The 6,517-nt window shown below is 34.8% G+C and overlaps 1 protein-coding gene across 3 annotated transcripts in view; it reads left to right on the forward strand.

The window, feature by feature from the left end:
* Positions 1-6,517, forward strand: part of SCYL2 (SCY1 like pseudokinase 2) — a 58,208-nt gene that overhangs the window by 3,514 nt on the left and 48,177 nt on the right. The window contains exon 1 of one of the 3 annotated variants that reach the window (XM_034644372.1): positions 5,672-5,733. The exons of the other annotated variants lie outside the window; for them this stretch is intronic. The gene's annotated coding sequence lies outside the window, so the exon portion shown is untranslated. Of the gene's footprint in view, positions 1-5,671; positions 5,734-6,517 lie in introns of those variants that run through there. 3 annotated transcript variants of the gene reach the window in all.

Here is a 6,517-nt window from a genome sequence, read left to right on the forward strand (position 1 = left end):
TCTCATGTTGCTTTTTAAGTCTAGTGATACAATGGTCTTAAGTTTGTAAATAGTGATGGAATGTTTTACTTGTTTCTCCTACTGCACCTCGTATGGTGCTTTCCACGTAGTAGGTAATCAGTAATTTGTTGAACACATGTGTGCATCACTGTTCATTCCTGAGGCTCTTTAGTGCTTTATGTTTTTCTTAAATCGGTTTGTCTCCTGTAAGTAATCTGTTCTAGCTCAACTGATAATTATTAGATACTTTTTGTAGTTGTAAAGAGAATGATTGTACTCCGCTGGTTTAATCTTTGTTCTCTAAATAAGTTAAACATGATGGAAAGGCCAAAGAATACTGTTAACCATTTTTTTTTTTGAAAACTATATCTTCTTAAAGCTTATAGTAATCTCTGAGTGCTCTCACAAGAAAAAAAATTCAAGAATATATTTCAGAATCATCTTACTTTAGATGTAAATAGATAAGCACTGCATATGGGAGTGTAAGATATGACATTTTCCCCAAATTTTATGAAACACTTTACCAAAAGTAAAGTGTTATGTTAATGTAATTCTTATTTTGAATCACAAAATTTCATTTTATGAATACTTAACTATATAAGTCACTGTATAAATTGGTATTCTTTGGGGACGCCTGGGTAGCACAGTCATTGAGCATCCGCCTTCGGCTCGGGGCGTGATCCCCGCGTTCCGGGATCAAGTCCCACATCGGGCTTCTCTGCTGGGAGCCTGCTTCTTCCTCTCCCACTCCCCTGCTGTGTTTCCTCTCTCGCTGGCTGTCTCTCTGTCAAATAAATAAATAAAATCTTAAAAAAAAAATTGGTATTCTTTTATTTTCAGACATTTACATAGAAATCTCAAACACTTATGCCTCTTTAAGGAATAAAACAAACTATTTTGAATTCACTGGTACTTATTTGTATTGTTCATTAGTGGTCAGTATGTATTATTTTGTGCTTATTGAAAGACTAGTTTCTGCTAGGTGCTATGAAACTAACAAATACTAAACATAATTTCATTATCAGATGTAACTATAGTAACTATTTTATTTGCATGACAGTATTTCCATAATACATAAATACATAAATGCAAGCAAATTCTACTTTTTAATATTTTATTTTTGGTGAAGTAAGGGACTCTTTGCAGTTGTGTTACTTGAAAATGCAGGAATTTTTTTTTTAGCATAAATCTAATTTTACCGACTATATTCCTGCTATCTCTAGAGTTTATGAGTAGGCAGAACTGAAGGAATTGCCAGTTCCTTTCAGCTACCTGCCATCAGGTGCTGTAACAGTCAACCCACCTTCTGGCAGGTGCATGTAAAATCTAGTATTGCATCAGATTTACCTTCTGGTTCTACCAAGAACCAAGTGATGGTTGAGCCAAATAGTAGAGAGATATAGTCTTGGAATCATAATTAAATTGTCCCAAATCTTATTTTGACAGATTTAGGAGGGAAAGATGATTGAGTTTCAAGTGAATTCTGCTAAATGGTGTACAAGGGGAAATGGCTTATCTGAATGGACATTTCTGTCATTTATAACTTTGTCTTTGGGAAAGATGGACTTTTTTCTTCAACAAATCAAGTGAAAATTTGAAAAGCTTATTTTAAGAAGAGGTATTTGGACTCTAGGTTCCTTATATGTCAAAGGGATGTTGCTAATAATTCAATATCTCATTTAAGTTTAGGTCTTCTTTTAAAAGTTCTTTCAGTTCATCTGTCTTTAGCCTTCTTTTACTCTCATGATATTCTTGGGTCCCTTTGGCTAACCTTTTTCAAGGTTACAGACTTAACTGCTGTACTGCTTCTAAGCTCATGGTACCCAAAGTTTTGTCTTCAATCAAGACTTTTTTTTCTAAGTGTTTGCCCTGTGTATCTAAAAACCTACTAGATATATCTCCATGTGAATGTCATTCAGGCAACTCAATTTCAACATGTCTGCTAATTGCTGTTGGTGACCTGGCCTGTTTCTTTTGCCGTATTTCCCTGTTTCCTCCAGCTTTTATCAGAACTGGTTTGTTGTTACATTGTCTTTACTTCTATACTTCTCCCTTTCTCTGTCTAGTTCATTCCTGTTCACCTTTAGAGACATCTCTAGCATTACTGTTTTGCTAAAACCTTCTTCCCTCTGTTCCTGTTTTTTTTTTGTTTTGTGGGTTGTTTTTTTGTTTTGTGGGTTGTTTTTTGTTTTGTTTTGTTTTTTTGTTCCTATAAGACTTTGTATGTATATTTTGTAGATTTTATTGCTGTGGGCTCATGCTGTGGTTGGTTTACTTCTCTGTCTCTTGCCTCTTTGATGGTAAGATCTTTCGTGGCGAATTTTTCCTTCTTTTTCCCAGTTTCTTCTATAGTATCAAGTACACAGTGGGTACTCAATAAATATTAAATAATTTACCAGGTGACTTTCCATGTCTATTCCTACCATGTGTACCCTACTGTTGGCTCTATTTGGATAATGGATGAACTTCTCAAATTTGAGTATTACCTCTGAAAGTATCCTTTGTTTTCATACTGAGCTACTTGTAGTTCTCAAATCACATCATGGTCTTTCTCCCCTACTGTAGCATGGTATGTACCTCTCTGTTAATTGCTGTAAACCTTTGCAGGTCTGAGTCCACTGGCTACAGATTAAGTCCCTAAAGAGCAGAAATGTTTCCATTTACATCTGTATTCCCAATGTATAGCTAGTGCATGGCACATAATATGTAACTACTCAGGCTGAATTAGAGGAATGGCTATGTAGGTTTTAAATAGGGTTTTTATGTCCCTTCACGTCCCGCATCAAAATCAGCAGCAGATGTTCATAGAGAACAACTTGGCATAGCAATAAATATTTTCATAATGCCAATAGCAACATTTTCTAACTGCTCACAGAAATGCAGCAATAAATTAAAAAGGGAAAGAGTCTCTATTTCTGTTTACAGACAGTTCAAATCTTTCATAGAAGAAAGTAGGTCATATTTACATAAATATAATTTAATTAACAGAAAACTGGATACAAACTAGTGCTACCTTAGTCCAGTGGCCTTCCAAATACTTTTACTTGTGTGTTCTCTAAATAATTTTGAGAAACATTGTACTCCTTTATATGTTTTTAAGTTGATGGTATCTGAACTTTTTGCCAAGAGTTTTGATAGTTAAAAAAGGATATAATTTCTAGGTTGTTGCATATTGTGATTATGTTTTACTTTTATCAAAACCTTGGAGTTTTTGCTTATTCACTGAAATAAACTTGTTCTTATACATCCTTATGACAGCCATCTTATTTCTTAATTGTAATTCTGTGATAGATAAGGCATGGGGTCTTGCTGTTAATATCTGGCCTGGAAGAAATAAAGCACAGCCTCTTTCAGTATTTTTTTCCAAATTTCTTTTTGCTTTATTCTTTTTTTTTTTTAAGGTTTTATTTATTTATTTGACACAGAGAGAGTGCACAGGAGCACAAAAGAACTCAAGCAGGGGGAGAGGCAGAGGGAGAGGGAAAAGCAGGCTCCTCACTGAGCAAGGACACCACTCAGGACTGGATCCCAGGACCCTGGGATCATGACCTGAGCCGAAGGCAGACGCTTAACCGAATGAGCCACTCAGCAACTCTCTTTTTGCTTTATTCTTAAGAGAGTTTCAGTGTTAATACATTCTTGAATTGCATTTACCCCATTCAAAGTTTTTTTTTTATATCCAGGAATAATGCTGTGTAATAAGATTGTGATGGCTGAGAAAAATACTTTTCTTTGGTCAAGTGGGGAAAAAATTGTGAGGAAAGAGTTGATTAAGGAAGATTTGTAGGACACAGACTTTGTCAGATTTTAGGAAGGAGTAAACATGGAAGTGGAAGATTTGAAGAGTGAGAGGGTTTTAGACCTCTTTTTGTGCCATGGACCCTTCATAATCTAGTGAAACCTGTGGACCCCTCATAGTAATATTTTAGGATCAGCTTGTCAATTTCTGCAACAGCCTCTGGGATTCTGATTTGATTGTATCGAGTCCATAGATCAGTGGGGAAATTGGTATCTTAACAATATTGAGTCTTCCAGTTCATGAACACAATCTTTCCTTTTACGTCTTTGTCAGTTTTTCTCAGCAATTTTTTGTTGTTTTTATTGTACAAGTCTTGTATATCTTGTTAAATTTATCCATAGGTATTTCATGTCCTTGAAATGGTATTTTTGAAATTTCAGTGTTTGTTTCTAGTATATCTAAATAATCTTCTTTTAAATGTTCTGTTCTTGTATTCTGTAATGCTAAACTCATGTTAGTTCTAGTAGTTTTTTTTGTAGATTCTATCTGCCTTTCTGTGTACATGATGTGCATACCTTTTCTTTTGTTTTCTTGATTGCTTTGGCTAGGACCTCCGTGAGAATATTGAATTAAAGTGGTAAAAGTAGATATTTTTACTTTGTTCCCAAACATAGGGAAAAAGCGATCAATTTTTAAATTTTTAAGTATAATATTGGCTGTAGGTATTCAAAGATTCCATTTATCGGGTTGAGGAAGTTCTTCCCTTCCCTCTCTCTTCCTTGCTCACTCGCTCTTTCTCTCTCATTCCCTTTCTCCCTTCCTTCCTTCCTTCCTTTCTCCTTCCCTTCCTTCCTTCCTTCCTTGTAGGCTCCATGTCCAGTGTGGGGCTTGAACTCACAGACTCAAATTAAGAGTCACGTGCTTGATCCACTGAGCCAGCCAGGTACCCTGAAGAAGTTCCTTTCTGTTCTTAGTTTGCTGAGAGTTTTTTTGTGAATGGGTATTGAATTTTGTCAGAATTTTTTTCTGCTGTTATTGAGATGATTATATGTCCCTCCTCCATTATTCAGTTATTATGGCAAATTACATGAATTTGTTTTTAAGTGTTAAATCAACTTTGCATTCCTGGGATAAATCCCTCTTGGTCATCGGATTTAACGGATTTATTGGACTTGATGTACTAGTATTTTGTTAAGGATTTTTACTTGTTGATGAAGTATATTGGTATGCAGTTTTCTTTTGTGTCATTTGTTGTTGATGTTAGGGCAATACTAACTATATAGCATGAAATGGAATGTGTTCTCTTCTGTGTTCTGGAAGAGCTTGTACAGACCTGGTTATTATTTCTTCCTTAAATGTTTGATAGAATTCAACAGTGAAGTCATTTGAGCCCGGAGTTTATTTTGTAGTAAAGATTGTAGTTATGAATTCGATTTCTTTTTTATAGGGCTATTCTGATTTTCTGTTCCTTCTTGAGTCAATTTTGGTAGTTTTGGCTTTCAAGGATTCTTTCCATTTCATTCAAGTTCTTGAATTAATTGGCATAAGATAATTTATAGCATACCTTACTGCTTAAAATCTATGGGATTTAAATAGGATTAAAATCTGTAGGATTTCCTGTATTTCTGATAATGACCATTTGTGTCTTTTAAATTTTTTCTTAATGTAGCTAGAGGCTTATCTTTTTAAAAAACACAGTTTTTGGCTTCTTTGATTTTTCTTTTTCATTTCTCTACTAAATAGAGTATTATAGTAAATTCAATCTGCTTCATTGATTTCTACTCTTTTTTTTTTTTTTAAAGATTTTATTTATTTATTTGACAGAGAGAGAGAGAGACAGCCAGCAAGAGAGGGAACACAAGCAGGGGGAGTGGGAGAGGAAGAAGCAGGCTTCCAGCGGAGGAGCTGATGTGGGGCTCGATCCCATAATGCTGGGATCACGCCCTGAGCCGAAGGCAGACGCTTAACGACTGCTTAACGACTGAGCCACCCAGGTGCCCCGATTTCTACTCTTTATTTCCTTTTTTGTACTTATTTTGCATTTAGGTTTCTTTTTTTCCCCCTAGCTTCCTAAGATGGAAGGTGAGACCACTGGTTATGGCATATCCCCCTCATATAAACATTTAAAGCTGTACATTTTCCACTACTTACCGCTTTACCTACATCCCACAGATATTTCATTTTCAGTCACCTCAAAGTATTTAAAAATTTTCTATGATTTATTTATTTTAGCCATTGGGTTATTGAGAAGTGTTTAATTTCCAAATATTTGCATTTCTTCTAGGTATTTCTCTATTACTCATTTCTAGTTTAATTTCATTGTGGTCCAAGAAAATGTTTTATATTTCAGTAGTTTTAAATATGTTCAGATTTGTCTTATGGCCTGGAAGAATATAGTCAGTCTTACTGAGTGTTCCATATACACATGAAAACAAAATGCATTCTGCTGTTGTCAAGTGGGATGTTTTGGGTCATGTTTCATAGTGTTGTTCAGGTCTTCTATATCCTTAACTGATTTTTTTGTCTACTCAGTCTATGTCCATCTGTTACTGAAAGAGGATCCTTGAAGTCTCCAACTATAATTGTAGATTTGTCTTTCAGTCATTTTTTGCTGTGTTTATTTTAAAGCTCTTATTCAGTATATACACACTTAGGATTTTATGTTTTCTTGATGAATTGACATCATTGTTGTTATGAAATGTTGCCTATTCTGTTTGTTATTAATATGGCCATCTAGCTTGGTATATTTTCACATTCTTTTAGTTTTTTTTTTTTTTT

The sequence above is a fragment of the Ailuropoda melanoleuca genome, chromosome 15 (genome assembly GCF_002007445.2).
Source record: "Ailuropoda melanoleuca isolate Jingjing chromosome 15, ASM200744v2, whole genome shotgun sequence".
Classification (NCBI taxonomy): Eukaryota; Metazoa; Chordata; class Mammalia; order Carnivora; family Ursidae; genus Ailuropoda; species Ailuropoda melanoleuca.